Source organism: Octodon degus, unplaced genomic scaffold, assembly GCF_000260255.1.
Source record: "Octodon degus isolate 3935 unplaced genomic scaffold, OctDeg1.0 scaffold00037, whole genome shotgun sequence".
Lineage (NCBI taxonomy): Eukaryota > Metazoa > Chordata > Mammalia > Rodentia > Octodontidae > Octodon > Octodon degus.
The window spans coordinates 11,189,050-11,212,992 of NW_004524613.1; the positions used below are offsets into that span (position 1 = coordinate 11,189,050).

Consider the following 23,943-nt stretch of genomic DNA (forward strand, 5'->3'; position numbering starts at 1 on the left):
AGGTTAGCCAGAGAGGCAGGGAATGGGAGGTGGGGGGAGGAGAAATTAATTGGATGTCAGGCTTCAATTGTTGAGTTACTAATCTAATCAGTGACAACTTACCCTTGTAGATGTATGGTTTAGCTTTCCAAAAATGAGAATATTCTTTTTTTTTCTCCAAAGGGCTGTTGGAAAGGAGATAATTATCCCAATACAATCTGTGCTTATTCTCAGAGTTGTTTTATTTTTTTTTTCTTTAAACACGACAACATTTCCTACATGTGTGCAGTGAAGCTGAAAATGCTATTTTGATAATGGGCCCACAGAACGTTTAACAGGCCTGAGTGACAATGTGAGACTTTCTTAAGGAAAGAGGAGGCAATGAAAAGCTATTATAGGAGTCATTAATGCAGACCGGGAGGTCTGCTAGAGACATCACTGCATTTCTCAGTTTTGCTGTTTTCTTAATAAGGTGCTTTGGAGATCAGATCCAAAGTACGATCTCTCCAAAACCTACCACCCTCAGCCCTGTCTCCACTCAACTTTTCTTTTCCAGTTGCCAAGTCCAAGCTGTTGTTACTCAGCACTCTCCCTTCAATGAAGATCCACTGAGTTCTGAGTATCTACTATGTGACAATTTCTTTATCATATGCTAAAAATGAATTAAAAATAGTCTTTGGCCCTATCCTTTGCAGCACCAAGGAGGACAGGCAAAAATGGGAAAAAGGTAGAATACCTCAGTGTTCTAGGGGAGGAAAATAGAGACCACTCATGTTTTTGTTTTGTTGGGGCTGATCTTCCCAATGTGAGAAATAAAGCTTTATTACCACACTCATTCCTGAACTGGAGCCAGAAGTATGGAATCTAGTCTGGCCTTGTGATCACATACTCATCCCTGGAAATGACAGGGAAGGCAACCTCTGGAAAATACATTGATTAAAAGTAGGAAAGGATCCCAAAGGAAGTAGGAGAAAGAGACTTTTTACAAGACCTGGGAGAATAGATGCCACATAGACTAAAACAGCAGCTGTCTGCTAAGCAGGTAGCCACTTCCCACCTTCAATGGAAATCATACCTTCCTCTAGCTCTCTAATGTATCCATGATTCCTGGAACTCCCACAAGGGAGTTACCCCCAGGAAAGCCGGTCTCCATAAGCCTGCTTTCTAAATCAAACCCCCAATTCTCCTCAGATTGAAGGGAAAATTACATCTCTAAGATTCCAGAACTTCATTCTTTTAGAGGAAGAACAGACAAAATTACTTTGTCATTCTTTCTGGTTTCTTAAGATAATGAAAAAAGAAAAACCAAGATAAAATTGGTTCTTTGAAGATTTCAAGCTGTACTAATATTAACAATTTAGGAAAGGATCAAGTATATATGTTTCTAGAAGACTTGAGAAAGGAATGATTAATTGTGTTAAGATATGAGTAAGGAATCATGCAAGTATACAGGTAAAAAAAAGGTCATATGAGCTAGGATGTAATCTTAATATTTATAATATGCAATATCTACAATATGTAATCCTAAGTACTTCAAAAATGGCCCAGGTTCAGACTTATTTCTTTGTGGGGTGCTTTAGTGTATTCAAAGAGCTTTCACACATGCACATGCACGTGCGCGTGCACACAAAACTTCATTTAGTGTTCCAAAGTAATCCAAGTAATGGGCATTGCTGTTATTTGATAAAGTAAAAATTTATAGTCTCAACAAATAAACACCAAGCTAGTTTTGAGGGATGGAAATTGAAGCCATAACCAAGGGATCCATTGGTGTTTCTCATAATTTTAAGAATTACACTGAGTTAGTGCAATTATATTGTTTAACCAGCTGAAGTCAGAATTCGTCTTTCAGGGGAAACCATCCTTGAGTGGGCAAACACCAGGAAGTCCCTTTTAAGACCAGACAGCTTCCTAAGGTAATGTTGTCTTGCTTGAGGCAAGAGAGGAATGTGGCAACACTGCTCTCAACAGTGACAAGAGAAGAAGCGTAATAAGAGAAGAAAGACGCAGCAAGAAGAGAGTAGAAGAGGAAAGATGAGGAAGTCCCATGGATACAAATCTCTTCCAATGCCAAGATCACTTGGAGACTGGGGATGCTCTTTTGCGTTTGAATTTGTTTATGTTCCTGTGATAGAAACTTCTCTTCCAAGCTGAGTTTGATCAAAGAACGTGTGTGGGTTTTTTCTTGTGGTTGTTTTTGGCTTGTATGTCAGTTGATTTTGTTTTTGTAAAAAGAAATAAAGAGACTGTGTCTGACATCTAAACCAGCGAGTGTGGCTCAGAATGAAAATTGCATGTTAGCTGGAAGCTCTGAGTCAGAGAGATTATAAAAATTCAGGAAGACGTTGGAAAGAGTTGTACAAGTGTTGATTTGCAGTCAGCTCATCCTAGTCCCAAAGAATTGGGAGGCTCTGATTGACTTCTGGGTTATAAACATAAAACCTGAAGAAATGGGTGAAATAAAAATACATCGCTATTAGGTCAAGGTCTTTTCTGCTATGACATAAAATGTTTGACAAATATGGATAATTTTTATCTTTTCTGCTTCAGACATCACATTTCTTAGTGCATTTAACTTCATACATGTATCCAAGCTTCCCAAAATACCTTCTTTATTCAGAAACAATTTTTCTGCCTTATATTAATCTATCTTTATACGAGTGGGTATTCTGCAGAAGCGTTTGCCCAAAACTTGCAGTAATGCCTCTGACCACTTGGCCTGTGTCCTTAAGCCCTACAAAATTGGAGAAAATCAGGATGGCAGAGAAACCACAGGCAGAGATTGAGAAAATGAGTGTTTTAAAGGATGCTAAGAAAAAAGCTGAGTTTTGTTATACTTCCTATTTCAGAGGAGGGGTGTGCCAACACAGCCCCTGAGTTCTATATAGGCAGGAACCCTCAATGTGCTACTCATTTTTTGTATTCCCCACACTCAGGAAAATGTCTGGCAGAACATAAAACCCCAAACAATATGTGTTGAGTGAATAAGCAAGTGAATGAACTAATCAGAATCCTATGAACTGAGTATTATGAGTCATATAGATGAAGAAACATAACTATGAAGAGATACAGCATATTTCTCTAAGTCATGGAATCCCTGAGCCAGATTAGCAAAATTGAAGGGAGTTTGGCTGTTCAATCTGCATTATTTTCACTTATATGCATTGCTCTTTCTTCCTATTAAAGTGTTATACTTCCTATTCTCTTGTCACCCAACTTGCTGTCTGTAACAGCAGAGTCTTCAGCCCATTGCAACACTCAGAGTATTAGTTCGCAGCTGGAAGGAGGCATTAGACTCCCATGTGGGTTCTGGGCTCCACTTGTAGATTACATAGATGTAGGTAAACAACAGCAATCTGTATGCCAAATGTTGGACCACTAAGTGACTAATACCTACATGAAAGGATCATTTTGGTGGCCTACTCAGATTCCTATAGATTTTCTTTTGCTGTTTTTGTGCACTCTTTGGCATCTATGATACTTTTTTTTCCAGGACATCACCCTTCTACATTTCATTCACATGCACATAAAGCTGGAAGCTCCTAGGAAATCATGTTTCCCAAGAAATTTTTAACTGCAGACTAACAAGCCAAGTTGTACGAAGATCCTACTCCCTTACTCTGGGTCAGGAAACACCTAAGGTTTGATTTATATTCCTCGTGGGGTCCAGTGAAATTCAGGTTTTTCAAATCTTTGCATGCCATCCTTGTCTGGCATTCCACTTTTTCTGCTCTCCCTCACCCTCACCAGTTTCCTTTTTCTTTTTTTTTTTTTTTTTTTTTTTTTTTCAGAAGCAGTGATTGAACTCAGGCTCTTGTGCTCGCCTGGCAAGCACTTATTCTACTGAGCTATCTCCCAGGCCCCTCAGGGTTCTTTTCTGAGTTACCTGCAAAAGATTCCTCAGCTCAAGGTCTGCTTCAGAGGAATGTAACACACAGCATTTTCCTTATGTTCAGGTTTTCATTGCTTATTCCCAAAACTACCCAAACCTACTATTACAGAAGGTAAATATGAATACTACTTAAAACGAAATCAATAGAATTTAGGCTTAAAAGTGGTTGTGCTTTGCCTCTTGAAGGCCTTATAGATGGTGAATTGACCACCTTTGAAAAATTGGAGGCAAGCTAGAGGACAAGAGATTGTGGGTTTCTCTCAAAAAAACATAAAATCCTATTAACCTAGGGTTGGAAGAGTCAGGTCTGAGTTGCCTTTGGAGGCTGAGGTAGGCCCAAACCCGTCTCTTTCAATGATGTCTTCCTTTTCTCACTGGCCAACATGAAACTAGACCCATATGCATCATCTTCACTAGGGTTATCCTGCTTCTACTCCTGTCTCTTAAAGAGGAAATGTATATTCCCTCTCCAAAAGACTGAGGATTTTAGCTCCCATTACTTTTTGAAACTTAAAAAAAAAAGGATAGAGAGAAGAAAAGAAAAATCTGCTTCTTCATGGGGAACTGCAAGACTGTATGACACATCTCTGTGTTGTGAAATCCAAACTACTGTCATAAAACATCTAAAAAAGGGAAGAAAGGGACAAGGTGGCCTGAAGAGGAAGCTTTTACTATGTACTTACATTTCTATGGAAACAAAATTAGTGGACACCGCCTTGGTGTACTGTGGTCAGAGGGACATGGAAGTCAGGTGCCTGGCAGCTGGTAAGAGGCTGCTGCAGCAGCAGTTTGCAAAGGACAGGACTGCATAAAAAAACAGACACCAAATGTCTCCAGACTTCCCACTGACAGAGCCAGAAACTCATGGGTTTCTCTCTCTCAATGTCCCACTAGACCTGTGGCAATTATTATCCATGTTTATTTATGAATAGGTTCCAGGACTGTCTCAGAAAATATGAGAGACAGACATCAGAGAGAGAGAAAAATAAATGTACTATTCCATGAACAATGGGTGGAAGAGAATAACATTTCATGTGTACTAAAAAAGAAAGGCAGTGTTGACTCCTGTAATACAAGGATGACTGTGCATTACAACATTAATCCTGAAGATTAGTAGGTAAAGAAAAAAAATCACTTGAAGAACTGGTAAAAAATATTGATAAGAATCAATACCTACTCCAAATTAAGAAATATCAAACCTTCTCAAAGAAGAAATAGAGAGCCAGCACAAGAGAGGCCAAATCAGGAGGATCATTGCAAGTTCAGAGACATCCTGGGCTACATAGTGAATTCAAGGCCAACCTGAAGTACATAGAAAAATTCTGTCTCAAGAAAAAATGTAGAACTATAAGGAAATATTAAATATGATATTACAGGAGGGTCAATTTTTCAACCTTCCATTTGAGAAAAGATACCTACAATTGGCAATATCATACATATGCCCAACTTCTCTAGAATTAAAATTTCTCACCGTGTCCCCCAGATGACAGTTATGGCACTACAAGACTTAATCTTTGCCGTGCTGGCCCTATTGGCCCTGCTGAGTTTTGATCTTGGTTTGGCCCTATTCTTTTCTAACTCCCTATTTCTCCCTTTGGAATAGAAATGTTTATCTTAAGGTGTTGTTCCTTGGGATTATGTAATGTTCTTTTGATTTCTTTTTTTACAGAGGTTGACAGCTAAGAGTTTGCCCTTGGGGCCAGCCAGATAGCTCAATGGACTAAAGCACTTTCTTAGGCAGACACAGGGACCAGCTTTGATCCCGGGCCTCCATAACAGCCCCACCCCCTGGGTGCACTGAGATGATGATTGAGACAGAGGGTGGTGGTATGCTCCTGTAATCCCAGTGCATAGTAGACTGAAAACAGGAGGATTTCTACAAGTCCAATCTGTGTAGTGAGACCCTGTAGACTCATACTAAGTACATTTTAAAAAGAGTGTACCCTTATTCTTTAAAAGATGGATTTTTAAAAAATATTGAACTTGCCAAGACTTTTGGAATGGGTTTATGGCATTGTATGACACATAATTGTATGTTAGGCATTAAACCATGGGTTTCGTATTACACATTGCTGTCCTGGGTACAGTTGCTCAGATTTCAGATCTCAGCATACAGAGTTAGTGCAGGTGAAAATTCTAAACATTAGCTGCTATTTTAAAAAAACTGATGGAAATTATGAGTACACTCATCTCAGCCATCCTGTATACATATTTGCATATTTTCCCTCTTTCCTTAAGTGGAATTTTCTATGTATTTATTTTGAGATTCAGTATACTTTAAAAAGATTCTGTAGCAAATCAGAAAGTGGTAGGATGTGGTGGTTAGGGGACAGTACCATGCTGATTTTATCACAGTAGCTTTGTAGTATGATTTTAAGTCAGGGATTGTAATGCCTCCTGCTTTGCCTTTGTTGCCCAGGATTGCCTTTGCTATTCTAGGTATTTTCTGGTTCCAAATAAATTTAAGAAATTATTTCTCTAGGTCTGTGAGATATGCTGGTGTTATTTTGATAGGGATTGCATTAAATCTGTATAAAAATTTTAGGAGTATGGCCATTTTCATAATGTTGTTTCTTCCCATCCAGGATCAAGGAATGTCTTTCCATTTTCTGAAATCCTCTGCGATCTCTTTTTTCAGACTACTGTAATTTTTATTGAATAGATCTTTTACTTCTTTTGTTAGATTAATTCCTAAGTATTTCATTTTCTATAGTGCTATTGTAAAGAGTATTATTACCCTAATTTCTCTCTCAGAGTGTTTGTTATCTGTGTGGAAGAATGCTATTGATTTTTGGATACTGACTTTGTAGCTGCTATGCTACTGAATGTGTTTGTTAATTTTAGGAGCTTCTTAGTAGAGGTTTTTGTGTCTTCCAAGTAAAGCATTATGCCATCTGCAAATAATGATAGCTTACTTTCTTCTTTACCTATTCTTATTCCTTTTTTTCTCTCTCTTGTCTAATGGCTCTAGCCAGAACTCCATTGAATAGGAGTGGTAGTAGAGGACATCTTTGTCTTGTACCTGATCTGAAAGTAAAGATTTCAGTTTTTCCCATTTAGTATTATGTTTGTATTTGCATTGTCATAGATGGCATTTATCAGATTGAAGTAGAAGCCATTTATTCCAATTATTTCAGCACTTTGATAATGAGTGAGTGTTGGACTTTGTCAAAGACCTTTTCTGCATCGCTGAGATGATCATGTGGTTTTTGAATTTGACTCTATTGATATAGTGTACTAAATTTATAAATTTGTATATGCCAAACCATCCTTGCATCCCTGGGATGAATCCTACCTGCTTGTGGTATATATTCTTCTTGATGATTTGCTAGGATTTTTTCAGGATTTTTGCATCTATATGTATGAGGGAGATTGGCCTGTATTTCTCTTTTTTAGTTGCATCTTTCTTTGATTTCGGTATCAGTATACTACCTATTTCCAGGCATGACTTTAAGAGTATTGTTTCCTTTGTAATTTCATTGAAGAATCTGAGGAGTATTGGGAATATATCTTCTGTAAATTTCTGGTAGAATTCAGCTGTGAATCCATCAGGACCTGGGCTTTTCTTTGACAGTAAGATTATTTTATTACATTTTTAATTTCATTGGCTGTTATTGGGTTATTGAGGGTTCTTAAATCCTCTTGATTCTCTTTTGGTAATTTATAACTTTCTAGGAATCCATCCGTTACTTCTGCCTTCCATTCTGTGAGAGTAAATATTTTCAAAGTAGCTATTGGTGATAAGCTGAATTTCCACAGGGTGTGTGGTAATTTTGCCCTTTTCATTCCTTATTGCTTGAATTTGATTTTTTTTCTTTCCTCTTTTTGATGAGATTAGCTAGGGGCTTATCAATTTTATTTAACTTTTCACAGAGCCACCTTTTTAGTCATTAATTCTTTATATTGTTTTCCTCATCTTGGTTGAATTAATTTCTGTTCTCATCTTTATAAATTTTTCCCTTCTTTGGGCTTTGGGCTTGGTTTACTCTTCTTTTTCTAGACATTTGAGGTGCAGCATTAGATTTATTTGTTCCCATTCTGTTTTCCTATGGTGTGAGTTCACAGCTATAAATGTCCCTCTGAAAACTGCTTTCACTGTATCCCATAAATTCCAATAAGTTGTTCTTGAATTTCCATTGAATTGTAGATATTGTTTATTTTCTTATTTAATTTCATCTGTAACCCATTGATTGCTGAAGAGGCGGTTGTTCAATTTTCATATATTTATGGGGGTTTTGTGGTTTCTATTGTCATTTATTTCCAGGTTCATTGCACTACGGTTAGTTAATATGTATGGCATAATTTCTCTTTTCTTGTATATACTTAAGCATGACTTGTGGACTAGTAGGTGGTCTATTTTAGAAAAATGTCCCATATGCAGCTGAAAAGAATGTATATTTAGATGTGATTTCATGGAACGCTCTGTATATGTCCTCTAAGTCCATTTGTTCCAAGTTCGGGTTCAGTTCTGCTACTTTTCTAGTTTTTTGTCTCTTTGACCTATCTTTTTGTGATAAGAGGATGTTAAGATCTCCTGTTAAGACTGGGGTATTTGATATTAGATTTTTCATGTCCATTAAAATTTGTCTTATATAGTTGGGTGCTCCTGTGTTTGGTGAATACACATTTATCACTGTAACCTCTTCCTCTTGTTTTTTTCCCTTTACCAGTATCTAGTGGCCTTCTTTATTTCATTTGATCATTCTTGAGTTGAAGTTCAGACTGTCTGAGAATAGGATTTGTACCCCTGCTTTTTTCTGAGGTGCTGTGGTGTATAGTATTGTTTTCCATCCTTTGACTTTCAGCCTATGAATTTCTTTATGAGTTAAGTGTGTTTCTTCTGTACAGCATATTGTTGGATTTTGTTTCCTAATTCACTTTGAAGTCTATTTCTTTTAACTGGTGAATTGAGTCCATTTACATTGGTGGCTATAATTGAGATGTATTGACATGATTGAATGTTATCTACCTGCTGTTGTTTACACCTTTTCCCCCTGTATTTAATTGTTTGCCCTATTTGGTGGGTTCTTTCCATTCTCATTCATGCAATTCTGGTCATTTTGTTACCTCTCTAGAATATCTTTTAGTAGTCTGTGTAGGGTTGGCTTTGTCATCATGAAATTCTTTAGTTGTTCTTTGGCATGGAAGTATTTCATTTCTCCACTAAAATTGAAAGAGAGTTTTGCAGAGTACAGCAGTCTGGGCTAGAATTTGTTTTCATGGAAGACTTGAAGTAGTCTGCTCCATGCTCTTCTTGACTTGATGGTTTGGAAGAGAAATCTACCATTATTCTGATGAGTTTTCCTTTAAATGTGATCTGTTTCATTTCTCTAGTGGCTTTTAGTATGTTACTCTTATGCTGAATTTCTTGGATCTTGATTATTATATGTCTGGGTGTGGTTTTAATTGGGTGGATGTTATTTGTAGTTCTACATGCTTCAGTTATCTGTATGTGAGATTGTTTCCCCATATTTGGGAAGTCTTCTGCTATTACTTCTGCCCATATTCTTTTTAGGTCATTTATATTGACTTCTTTCTTATTGATGTTATTAGTCCTACATTGTTAATTTTGCACCATCTTGTAGATGTTGAATTATTTTTTCCTGCATCCTAGTTGTTTTTAAGATGTCTTTTCTTACCTTTTCACTAGCTGCAATGGCATCTTCAAGATCTGAAACTCTATCTTCACTTTCATTCAATTGATTTTGCAAGCTTGTGATTGAGATTTTAAGTTCCTCTATATCTCTTTAACTCTGATTCATGCATTCTACTTCAATCCTATATTGCTCATTCAGGGATTTGTTCATTTTTCTATTCTCCTCTATTTTTGTGTCAGTGTCTTCTTTAGAAGCACTTAGTAATTCTTTCATCATAGTTATCATTTCTTTTTTTACTTCAGAGATTATTTCTGATCTGATTTCCTCTATAACTTCCTGCAGTTGTTTCTTTACTTCAGACATGATTATTTCAAAGATTTCAGGTATGCGATTTCCAATTTTTTCTGTTAGTGTCTCCTGCATTTGTTCTGGATGGGCTCACAGCCTGAGAATGTATTTTCCTCCTTCTCTTTGTCATTTTATATAGCACTGTCCTCTGACCTTTGGTGTAGAGCTTTGGTGCAGTTGTTACCTTAGCACCTACTGATATTCTTACCCAAGAAGATTATATGGTTAAGGCAGTTACAGTTTTGTATTTACAGAATTACAATTAGGAACACTAAAAATGAGTAGTGATAGCAGTTAACAAACTTTTGTAACTAATGGGTTTGTATTTTAGACCGTGAGAGCTAACATTGTGTCTTTGTAGCTAAGCAGATATTAAACTGAGAATTTGTATTTAAATCAGTTCCCCTAAGTTCTGTCTGATCACCTACCCTTGATGTACATGGGATCTTCAAGGCAGACTAGTTGGCCCCGGTTACCCCTTGCCCCCTCTCTCAATCAAAAGACAAAGAGAAAGAGGATGCTCTCATAGATCTGGGTCTAGCAAAGTGTCTCAACTTATCAGGTCTGAATCTACCAAGTTCTAACTCATTCACAGGTGCCTGTCTTGGGTCTTCTTGCTATGCCCTGCTTATTCCTACTGCAGCCCATGGAAGTGAACTAGCTGTGCCCTTCTGGCAAGATGTTCAGCTCCTTGATTAGCTGGGTGGATCTGGACCCTAACCTCTCTGCAGGGAGTTCTGCAACAGGATTCCACACCAGACCTTTCTGATGGAGGAAGTTCCTGCAAGTGTGTGGATGGTCCCACACACACACTGGGCCTGGGCGCTGGCTGGAGAGGAACAATGCATTTTGAAAACACCTTCTAGTAAGGACTCTGTGTCATGCATTTCAGTATGACTGAATAAGTGAGCTCTGTCTCCTCAAAGGCCAGAAAATGTTCCTGAGTTTCTAGGGTATGCGCATATTTCTTCAATACATAAAGTTTCAACACTACCAAATTTCTTGTATTACCTAAATATTATTAATTATATGAAATCCACAAGAAGAAATACAAGCCACTTGAAACCAGCACAGATGTCTTAAAAATTAATAAACTAAAATTTATACAGAGAGTAACAGTAACAAAATGCATGGAGCTCAAACACAGGTCGTATAAGATATGCTAGTCAGAACAACAACAAAGAACAACAACAAAACAAAAAAAAAAAAAACCAGAATGACAGAGTGAGGCAAATCTCCAAGAATTATAGAATATCTTTCATGGAGTAACACACATATTTGAGAAGTCTCAGAGCAGAGAAAAAGAAAATGGAAAGAATTTTATTTGCATGCCCTGATGGCCCCACCCCTCTGGTGAGCTGAGCCAGCCACTGAGTCTGGGGTGCCTGTAATTTCAGTGCTGGGGAGGCTGAAAACAAGAGGATTGACTATAAGTCCAAGCTACATAGTGATACCCTGTGCCAAATACACTAAAAAAGAAAAAAAGGGAAAAAATCTTATTTGAAGGAATAATAAGTGAAATTTTCCCATAGCTGAATAGGAAAATGAACATCCAAAACAATGAATTCAAAAGAAATCCAGTAGGTCAATTAAAAATATATCTTCAGTAATACACATCATAATCAAATTCTCAAAAGTCAGAAATGAAGACAGAATCATTAAAGTCACAAGTGAAAAACAATGTCTCACAAAGGAGGGACCTTCACTAAGACTGTCAGCAGATTTCTGAGAAGAAACTTTGCAAGCCAAGAGAGAGTGGGATGATATATTTAAAATACTGTAGGAAAACAACTGCCAACCTAGAATATTATATATTCAACAATGTGTTCTTCAAAAATAAAGGAGAACTAAAGAGTTTCCCAAGCAAACAGAAGCTGTGGAAGTTCATCATCACTAAGCGTATCTTATAATGAATATTAAACAGAGTTACTCAAAATTGAAACAAGAGAATGCTAAGTGGCAGTATGAAAATGTGTAAAACTCACTCTAAAAGTAAGAATAGTGTATGAAGATGAATGAGACCATAATGTAAAGTAAAATAAATTAGGCATACAAGCTTGAGAAATCCAAATTATGTATGCAGAGCAAAATAAAAGATATATAATAGGAACTAAGAGATAGATCTTTCTCAAATAGAAAGGGAATCGAGAAATGGAAAGAAAGGAGAAGGAAAGGGTATTAAGAAACATGTGTTATGTACATGAACCAACTCCCTACAAAAATGTAAACATCATATACTCCAAACATATACCAATAATAGAACGATAGAATGATAGAGATAGATAGATAGACAGATAGATAAGAATATGGCCAAATTCAAAATACCCTGATATGGAAGACTAGTTCATAATTTGTAGCTTTAATATAAAAATTAAAAGGCAAAAGTATTACAAATAAGTATAACTATAACAACTTGTTAATGCACTGTATAAAAACTGAGCTGCAATGAATGTTTGTATAAACATTATTTTGCCAATAGTAAATGTAAACTTTGGATTTCTGCTCCAGATATAAACACTGCAAGTAGTAAAGTTCCTAAAGTGAATAAAAAAAACTTTTTAATGGATATACAATGTATAAAAGATGTATATTATGATATAAATCATATATAATTTGTGGGAGAATGAAAATGTAGATATTTAGTATATGGTTGAAGTTGTCAAAATAAAACTATGAAGTTGTAAAATACATTGTTATAACTTATTTTGTATAACTTTCATGTTAATCACAAAGAAAATAATATGCAGCAGGTATGCAAAAGATAAAGAAGAAAGGAATCCAAGCATATCATCTGAAAGTTCAATACATCACAAAGCAAGGCGGTAATAGACAAAGAATAGAACAAGGAACCATAAAACCACAAAAAATAGTAAGAGGAAGTCCTTCCTGAATAATTACTTTAAATGTTAACAAATTCTCCAGTTGAAAAAAAAAATTCTCCAGTTGAATGATATAAATTGGGAAAAAATAACACTCAATATTATGCTGCCTCCAAAATATGTCCTTGCACTGGAAAAAGCAGCATGGGGAAGACACGTCACATCAATCATACAGAGAACAAGACTGACTTGTATATCATGCAAATGAGCCTTAAATCAAAAATTTCCATGAAAGACAAAGAAGGTTATTATTTGACAATGAAAAGTGCTAATTCTTTAAGAGAAGATAATTATAAACATGCACCCAACATCAGACTATCTTAAATACATAGAGCAAGTGTTGACAAAACTGAAGGAAGAAATAGATAAAAATATTGCAATAGTACGGTACTACAATATCCTTCTGTCAACAATGAACAGGTTATTCAGAAATAAAGCCATCAGGCAAACAGAGGTCCTAACTGACTAACAGATACACACAAAACATTACATCAAATAGTTGCATAATACACAGTCTTGGACACATGAAACTTTTCCTAGGATAGATGAATTCTCCACATCAAAACGCAATTCATGAAATTCAAAAAGATTGAAATCATATCAATATTATCTTTTCTTGTCACAAATTATGAAAGTAAATATCAATAACAGGAAAGAATGGAAGATTTCCAATTATATGGAAACAAAACACAGTCTAGACACTCAGCAGATCAATGAAGAAATGCAAGGGGAAGAAAAAATATCTTGAGACAAGTAAAAATGCCTAGTAGGCACCACAAATAAAATCTGTGAAATACAACCAAGTTCTAAGAGGGAAGTTTATTTTGATAAACTCTTCCATTAAGAAGGACTAGTTAGGGGCTGGGGAGATGGCACAATGGAATAAGTGATTGCCTGACAAGCACAAGGGCCTGAGTTCGATTCCCAGTTCTACCAAAAAAAAAAAAAAAAAAGAAAGAAAGGAAGAAAGAAAGAAAGAAAGAAAGAAAGAAAGAAAGAAAGAAAGAAAGAAAAAGAAAGACTAAATGTCTCAAATTTAAAAATGTCTAACTTTGTATCTCAGATCACTAGGAGAAAGAAGAAACTAAGATTAAAGTCAGGAGAACATAAAAAAATAATAAAGACCAAGACACAAATAAATGAAATAGAGACTAGAACAAACAACAGAAAAGATCAATGAAGTTAAGAGTTTATTTTTTGAAAATACAAACAAAATTGACAAACTTCTCTCTGGCCTAAGGAAAAAGAAAAACTTAAATAAATAAAAGTAGAAATTAAAATTGATACCAGGAATACAAAAAAGATCATAAGAAATCACTATGAACAAGTTATACACCAAAATGTTACATAATCTATGAAGAATGGATAAATCTCTAGAAACACACAACCTATCAGTCTTGGTAGGAAAACATAGAAAATGTTAACTGATCAACAAGCCAAAAGGAGATTGTCAGTAATCAACCCTACCTCTGCAACAGGAAAAAAGTTTAAGATCCCATAGTTTCACTGGCAAATTCAACCAAACATGTAAAAAAATGTAAAAACAATCGCCTTCGAATTTTACTAAAAAATAAAGATAACTCTTAAAAATTATTTAAAATAATATATTCCTAATAATAATTCTTTAAAATAACTCTATTACATTAGCATTGATCTGATACCAGAACCAGGCAAGAATACCACAAGAAAAGAAAACTGCAGACCAATATCCTTGATGAACATAGATATTAAAATCTTCAGCAAAATAACTGCAGACTAAATCCAACAATACATTAAAATCAGCACACCACGCTCAAGCAGTAGTTTTCATCCCTAGGATTCAAGAATGTTTCAACATTTACAGATTAATAAATATAATATGTTACATTAACAGGATAAAATACAAAGTTACCTGACAATTTTAACAATAAAGCAAAAGCATTTAACAAAATTTAACACTCAACAAGTTAAATATAAATGGATTGTATATAAAAATAATAAAGACTATATACAACTAACATCATTCTCAGTGGTGAAAACTTTAAAGCTTTTCTTGTTTTGTTTTTTTTTAATTTTGTTTCTTTTTGTTTGGTTGGTTTGTTGGTTGGTTTGGTTTGTTTGTTTGTTTGTTTGTTTGTTTGTTTGTTTTTACTGGGGATCGAACCCAGGACCTTATGCATGCCAGAAAAGCTTTTCTTCTAAGATCAGGAAAAAGTCATCACTTTTTCCTATCACTTCTGTTTACCATAGTGCTGAAAGTCTTGACCAAAGCAGGTAGGCAAGAGAAAAAAATAGAAAGCCTCCAAACTGGAGAGGAAGAAATTAAATTGTCTCTTTTTGACGTGATCTAATATGAAGAAAATCATGAATACTGCATCCTTACAACTAATAAAAAAATAAAAATAAAAACTCCATCAGGTTGCAGGCTCATAACAGCACCATACAAAACCTGGCCTGGTATAGTTATAATAAACTACATGAAAGGTGAAGTTCAGAATACAATCTCATTAATAATACCTAAAGACAAAATATTTAAAATAAACTTAACTAAAGAAGAGAAAACTCTGAGCATGGAAAACTACAAGTCTCTGAGGGCACAATAACTGGAAAGATAACCTGCATTCATGGAATGAAGGGATAATAAATATTCATACTATTCTAAGTCATCCTACCCTTTTTCAGATTCAGTGTAATCTCTGCCAAAACTCACATGATTTGTTTCACATAACCATGAAAAAAATCCTAAATGCAAGATAAACAATAAAAATACCTCAAATAACCAAATCAAATTTGAGTAAAAGGAAAATAATCTGGTAGTATCACCCTATCTGATTTAAAAATATTCAATAAAGTTATAATGATTAAAACAGCATAGTGCCGGCATAAACAACAACAACAAAAACACACACACTCCTCAATAGATCAAAGTAAAAAGCCCAAAAATAAACCCACATATTTACAACTTGCTGATTTTTAACAAATGTGCTAAGATCAAACAAGGGGCTAAAGACAGTCTCCTTCATAAATATTGTTGATAACACTATATGTCTACATGTAGATGAAGGAGCCGGGGAGATGGCTCAGTAGAATAAGTACTTGCCTGGCAAGCACAAGGGCCTGAGTTCAATCCCCTGTTCCACAAAGAAAAAAAAAAAAAAAGACATACATGTAGATGAATGAAATAAGACCTTTGTCTAGCATCATATGCAAAAATCAACTTCAAATAAACTAAAAACTCAAGCATTTGACTTGAATCTATCATATAATAGGAAGGGGATTGGAGGATGGCTTCTTGACATTGGTCTGGGAAAGGTTTTTAATCTGATCTGGTGACACCGGCAACAAAAACACACAAATTGCACTGCATCAACTAAAAACCTCCTATAGGACAAAGAAAAAAAACACAATCAACAAAAGGAAGAGACCACCCACAGAACAGAAGGAAATATTTGCAAACCACAAATTTAGTAAGATATCAATATTCACAATATATATATAATAAACTCAACTCAATAGCAAGAAAACTAGTTTGAAATGGGCAAAGCATTTGAACCGATATTTTTCAAAAGACAAAGTACAACATGTACTTGAAAAATTTTCAGCGTCATAAATCATCAGAGAAATGCAAATTAAAACCACATTGCGGTATCACCTCACACCTGTTGGAATGGATCAAAGGGACAAAAAAAATATATGTTGGCAAGGATGCAGAGAAAAGAGAACCCTTTACATTTTTATTGTAGTGTGTGAATTAGTGCACCCATTATGAAAAATAGCCTGAGGTTCCTCAAAATATTAAAAATAGAACTACCACAGGACCCAACATTCCTGTTTTTGGATATATATTCAAAACAAGTGAAAACATTATGCTGAAGATAAATCTGTACTCCTATGTTCACTCTAGCATTATTCACAATAGCTCTGGTACACAATAAGCATCAGTATAGATCAACAGATAAATAGATAAAGCAAATGTCAGCCACAGGAACAAACACGCACATGCACATATGTATGTATACACACACATGCAAGCATGCATGCACGCACGCACGCACATACAGGGTTGTACCTCCTTATCCATGAGTTCTTCTTTCATAGATTCAATGAACCAGGAATCAAAAATATTCAGAAAAAAATAATTGCATCAATGTCAAACATGTACAAAAGTTACATTTCTTGTTATATAGGTCTTGCTTTATCTTGGTCTTGACCATCCAGCAGAAAAGTATAAAAACGAAGTATAAAAAGTAAAACCATATTAATATGCTGAGCTGTAAAAGGCTCAAGTCAACAACTTTTGACATTGCCAATCCTACAGATAACCCACTACTATTATGGACTACTGGACTATATTGGAAGATTTTGCTGAATTCACGCACCTATAATATTTAAATGACAATGGAATACCTTTCTCTGACAAAACTAAACAAAAAAGGGGGATACAAATGAATGACCATTTTGTATCCGGATATACAAAATAGTTAGGATAGCTATATAGCTACTTTCTCTTAATTCAGTGAATAGAGAAATTTGTTCTAGTACTGTTTATGGACAGTATATCATGTCTGCATCTTGTACAATGCATAACTACTAAGACAACAATATGCAATGTATTGATTGAAACTGTGCTAGTAATCAGTTTTGAAACTGTCTTATTGCTATTTGTTTCTCAATAAAATTGTTTTAAAAATCAAACATGTACAAACCATTTCCTTGTCATCATTGCCTAAACAGTATAGCACATCAACAATATAAAGATCATTGACATGGCATTATTGTATATTATAATTAATTTAGAGATAATTTAAAATTTAAATAAGAATTATGCAAGTCCTATGCAAATGCTACCCATTTTATGTAAAAGATCTGAACATCTTTCAATTTTGATTTTGTTATGGGTCCCTGGATCCAAACCTGCTTCAATATAGACAGATAGCTGCATACACACACACACACACACACACACACACACACACACACACACTCACATTCAAACTGGAATATGATGTATATTTTAAAAAAGAAGGAAATACTGTCAAGTGAGAGAATATGGATAAAACTTTAGAATGCTAAGGAAGGTGAAATAAATCATGGAAAGATGTGGAAAGGCAAAGATGTAATGACCTAATTGATAGGTGAAACTTATAGTCAAACTCACAGAAGCAAAGAGCAAAATAGTTCAGCAGATAATGGCAGAGGAAGGGGGCAGAAACAGGAGATGTTTGTTAAAGGATCCAAAGATACTTTTTCTACCCAAGCGGGGTTACCGAAAACCACACGAATGGAGCTAAGAAACATTTACAAAACCCTCTGGGCAATTTACCTGCACAAGCTCATAGGACCTCCCTACAGAAGTTCTGATTCACAAGGGCTGGGCAAAGATATGAAACTGGAATTAATAAATATTCCAGTGACTGTTGTGTTCCTCAACTGTGAGAAAGATACCTTGAGAGTTCTAATCTTTGGGTTGGGTTTTAGCTACAGAGACTCGTCATCTCCAGACAAGAATGAGCTAAGAGTCCATTTTGCTTTTTCTGGAAATAATACTCTTTTGGGTTCCCTGACAATGTATGGCCAGAGTATACAATTTGGAGACCGGGGATAATGGTCTCCATTTCTTTTGTTGTTGTTGTTAGTTAAGTTTTTGGTACATTTTAAGTATACACAATAACCACATTCATCATAGAAACTTTGTACCTATATATGGTATATCTTGACTTCTCTTTTGTCCCTATTTCCCTTTTCTCCTTTGGGTTCTCTACCCCTCCTACTTACAAAAGCTTTATTTCCATTTCTTTCCTTCGTCTATTATTTTTTTCTTTTCTCTACATTCCCCAAACCCCTTCCTAGATGCTCTTCCCAACTGAGCATTTTTTTTTTTACTATTTCATAATATTTAGTATACCTTCCTTAAAGGTTTGATTTCTCATACCAGAAAAACAACTCAATATTTACACATGTGTGTTTCATTTATTTCACTTAAGAATATGGTCTAAAGGTGCACGCATTTACCTATAAATATCTCAAGTTTGAACTTCTTTATGTCTGGATAGTACTCCACTGCATAATTAAAATAAACACATCTTCTTTACTCATTCATTGGTTGATGAACATTTGGGCTGTGTCCAAGATTCAGCTAATATAAATTCTGCTGCTATAAACATGTGGTGTGCATATATTACTTGCTATGATATTTTTAATTCTTTCAGGAAGCTATCAAACAGGGAAATAGCTAGACCAATAGACTCTCTAGTTTTAGTCTTTTGAGGAATTTTCACACTGTTCCACAGTGGTTACACAAGTCTACATTCTAGCCAGCAATGGAGGATACCATTTTCCCCACAGCCCATCCAGCATTTGTTATTGGTTGATTTCTTGGTAATTGCTATTCATTCTGGAGTGAGATGGAATCTCAGCTTTGTTTTAATTTGCATCTCTCAAAAGGGACCTGTAACATTGAACATTTTTTCATATATTTATTTGTTATTTGTACTTCTTCATCTGAGAAGCATCTGTTTATTTCATATGCCCATTTTTTGGGTTGTGTCTTTAAATTTGGAGGGTCTGGTTGTTTTTAGTTCTTTATATATTCTAGATATTAGTCCTTGGTCTGAGAAACAGCTGGCAAAAATTTTCCCATTCTGTGTTGATGATTTCTTTTAATTAGATGAGATCCCAGTTGTTTTTTGATAGTATTTTCCTTGGGATCTGGGTTTTGTTCATAAAATCTTTGCCTAGACCTATATTTTCAAGATTCCTACCCATTTTCTATTGCAGCAGGTTTAGTGTTTCTGTTTTAATATTTGAGTATTTGATCCTTTTTATTTTAGTTTAGTTCAAGATGAGAGGAGATATGAGTCTTCTTTTAATCTTCAGCTTGTAGAAAGCAGTTTTTCCAGCACAATTTTTACTCATTCTTTTGAGTATTTGGCCCTTTTCAAAAGGTAACTGGTTGTGTTTGGAGTTGTTTCTGCATCGTCTTATCTTTTCCTGTGATCCTAGGATCTGGTTTTATTTTTGTGTGTTTGTTTGCTTGTTTTGCCAGTCCCAAGATGTTCTTAATCATGATAGCTTTGACTACAAAGTTAGGGATTATGATGCCTCATTTGACTTTGTTGCCCAGAATTGTTTCTGATATGTTAGATTTCATCTAGTTCCAAATAAATTTTAGAATTACTTCTCTAATTCTGTGAGGTATCCTATATATATTTTGATAGTGATCACATTAAATCTGTATAACAATTTTGGGAGTATGGACCATTTTCTCTATGTTTGTTCTTCCTATCCAAGAACAAGGGATATTTTTCTATTTCCTAATATGATCTTCGGTGACCTTTTCCAGAGTACTATAGTTTTCAATGTAAAGATCTTTTACTTTCTCATTAGGTGCATTAGTGTTTCTTTTCTTTTTTTTTTTTTTGATGCTATTATGAAAGTTGTGTTTTCTAATTGCTCCTTCAATGAAATTTTTGTTTGTGTACAGAAGTAACATTGAATTTTAAGTGTTGACTTTTTGTCCAGCCACATGATTGAGTTTAGTTATTAAATCTAGAAGTCTATTTGTGGAGTGTTGGGGGTGTTCTGTGTACATTATCATGCCATCTGCAAATAATAATAATTTGACCTCTTCCTTTGCCAACTTTATGCCTTTTATTTCTTTCTCTTGTCTATTTGCCCTGGGTAGTGTTTCCAGAAGTATATTGAATAGGAGTGGAGACAGTGGACATCCCTGTCTACTTCTTGATTTTACAGTGAAAGCTTTCAGTTTTTGTCCATTTACTATGATTTTGGCTATTGGTTTATCACAAGTGGCTTTTATCAAATTGAGATAAAGACCCTCTATTCCTTTTTCTGTATGATTTATAACATGAATGAGTGTTGGACTGTGTCAAATGGATTTTTCTCTATCTATGTATATGTTCATGTGGTTTTCATCTTTGGCTCTGTTGACATGGTGGATGCAGGGTGGTTCAATATATGTAAATCATTAAATGTAATACATCATAATAATGGTATATTTCTACTATACTATGACTCTCTCTTGGGAGATGGTCATTCTAGAAACTGCAGTTACTAGTCTGTGCCCACCTAAGAGCATCCTGTTATTTTCTCTACTAAGCTGTAGAGCCAGTGAGAGAGCTTAACAGGGAGCCACACCAGAGAATTTAGGATAGGGAAAGGAAGGAAATTGTTTTTCCTAAGTCAAGTGAGCTGCCGGGCTATATCAAATGTGCTCTGTTTATTTGGCAAGTTCTGCCCATAAACAACCTTATCTGTTCTCTCCCACTGAAGAATTCCTGATATGAACTGTCACATATCCACATCCTTCCTATAATCCACCTCCTGTGTGAAGCATAGATTTCTTCTGAAAGCAAAGCCCATCTTACCATTATGACTGCCAGGTCGGCATTAGACTAGTGGAATCTTGTAAATTGTAACCTGCCCAAAGGGATGCTGCCATGTCATGCTTTGCACTGGTTCTACTGTTTCCATTAAAATAAGCTCATGTGTGGTACTGCCTTCCCTGGTATGTCCGGAAGCAGGAAGGAGGTGCACTCCTGCCAGACACTACAGCTTTACTCTCTTCCTGTCTCTGGGGAATTTCGGCTCACTAAGGGGCACATTGTTTTCAAGAAGACCTGAAATATTCAATGGAAGGAGAACGCTAATGAAAATAAGAGGCATTCTTGTGCAGAAAACAGTCTCTGGATGACTGACCATTAAAACCTTATGAATATACTATATGTCTGCTGAAAAGCTTACCCTGAAAAATGCATCTTGTTGAATTATTTCTTTCTAGCAATTGATATTTTCAGTGCAGCACAATTTATCTAAAACTAAGGAGATAAGAAGGGCCCAAATTCTAGAAAGCTTTGTGTTGCATACTCTCCCTCAAATGTATGCCAGATGAGAAACTGATATCCAAAGTCCTCCATAATAGTTAACATTTATCCCAAAAAGGCTTTGTACACAGAGAATTGAGGTTGACAACAAACACCAGAGATTGTTGGAATTCAGAGTCTCTTACTACTAAGAGAGTATGGTATTTATGCATGCAATCTCTAAGGCAACAAATATTTATTAAATATCCTCAGGAAAGTAGGATCAATACTACTCAGCAATGTCAGGGTTATGATGAGGATGCAGAATTGCCTTGGGAACAGAAAGCAGGGATCTAATCAAGCCTAACAGTGAGGAATCAGGTACAGCTTCCCTAGAGGAAAACACTTAAGCTGAGACCCAAATGGTGAGAATAAGTATGTGCAGAGCTCTAGTAACTAAACCTAAGATACTAGAAGGAATTCAGAGTGACTGCAAGGTAACAACTGCTGGATTATGAAAGGTCTTATCCACTTTGCAAAATAAACTCTGCATCACATTGAGCCCAATGGGAAGTCAACAAGACACTTTCAAGGAGAATAACTTGAAAAAAACATAAAAACTAGAGGTTTAGAATGGTTCTCCAGTGATAATGGAAACAATGATTCAGATGCCAAGGATCCTACTGAAAAGGCCTTGGTGTGACCCAAGACAAAGAAAATGAAGAGCACAGCTATATGGGGTCAATAGAATGAACAGAACTATATGGACTGTGAAATATTTAGGATTTGTAATTTTTAAACTTAATTATTTCCGAGATGATAAGACTGAATAGTTCCTCCCCAAAGACCATAATCCCTGATATCTATGAATATGTTAGTTTGTATGGCAAAGAGAATAAAACATACTTTAGTTAAGAAGCTAGAGATGAGATTCTCCTGGTTTGTCTAGGTTGACCAACACAACCACAGTTGTCCTTATAAGGGAAAGACAAGGAAGAAAGAGTTGGAAAGAGAGATCCAAAGAAGAAGGAAGGGGCCAGAAGACAGTTATTAAATGAGACAATGGTTCATTCTTCTCTGGAGCATCAAAGAGAACACAGCCTTGCCAACACATTTTGAATTTCTGACCTCCAGAACTAAAAGAGGAAAGATGGCACATTTTTATTCTCTCTCTCTGGGTTTGCAGCTATTTGGAACTGTGACATTGGAAACTAATACAAATGGGGAAACTAACTCTTGTCCTTTAATTAATATTGAATGCTATGCATTTAATTAACACATGAGTGATTTAGAAAGATACAGTGGATCCTCAAAACAGACAGGTTACTAAGCCATTGAACTTACACTGCAAATTTAAGGCAGCCCATAACTGATGACAATGTTGGCTCAAGATGCGAGGCTCAAGACAGGAACAGGAGGGAGACTTCATGTTCACTATAGCCTGTTATACCATCTGAATTTGTTACCATGCTCACATATTGCCAGTTCAAGAAGAGTTAATGATCCTTGTCTTCAAATTTGAGGGATAAGACAAGGTGCATGGATCAAAATGGAAAAGAAAGTAGTCAGTAATCTGATTGTCACATTCTGAAAGTACTGTAACAAAATGATTGCTGATATGCACAATTAATTAACTTTACACTCCAGTGCCCATCTACTCAAGCTGCTGTCATTCCATGATTTTTCTCTTGCCTGTTAAATGCTTCAACTCTAAGAACTTACATCTCTATAATTCTGCCCTCATGAAATGTTAGAAGAATTTCTCTAGAGAAAAATATTACATTGCCTTTTCTAACCTCTAGGAGTCATGTTTCCTTGACTTTTGAACTCTTCTTCCATCTCTAAATCCAGGAGCAACGCATCTCTCTATTCCATTCCTGGCTGTTTTGCCTCCTTCTTTTTATTGTAAGGATACTTGTGATTAGATTAGGACAATCTGGGTTATCCACTATCTTTGCCCCATCTCTGTCCCCCTAAATAGTAAGTGGTTCACTCCTATGGGACAGTATCACCTCAGGGATGGGCTACAATCTTTACAGATCAGAGCTGGGTTTAAATCCTACTCACCATAGAGAGTTGCCAAGAAAAAATATTTACACTCCCTAAGCCTCAGTTTCTTCATTTGTGAAATAGACATCATGATATAACTTAGGAATTTGTTTTTAAAAAGAATTCAGGTGCTCGCTTCAGCAGCACAAATACTAAAATTGGAACGATACAGAGAAGATTAGCATGGCCCCTGCGCAAGGACGACACGCAAATTCGTGAAGCGCTCCATATTTTTAAAGTGGTTAGGATTGACATACAGTTATATTCTCTTAATGAATAGAGGGATTTGCTCTAATGATGTTTGTAAATAGAATATCATGTCTGCATCTTGTACAGCAATTAACCACTAGGAAGAACGCATGCAGTGTGTTAATTATTGAAACTGTCCTACCAATTTG

At 35.6% G+C, this 23,943-nt stretch overlaps 1 non-coding gene across 1 annotated transcript; it reads left to right on the forward strand.

Annotated features, from left to right (window-relative positions):
• The first annotated feature begins 23,673 nt into the window (after positions 1–23,673).
• On the forward strand, positions 23,674–23,780 carry LOC111816686. The gene has a single exon (XR_002821035.1). It is a non-coding gene; the product is annotated as a U6 spliceosomal RNA (small nuclear RNA).
• Positions 23,781–23,943: the final 163 nt, after the last annotated feature.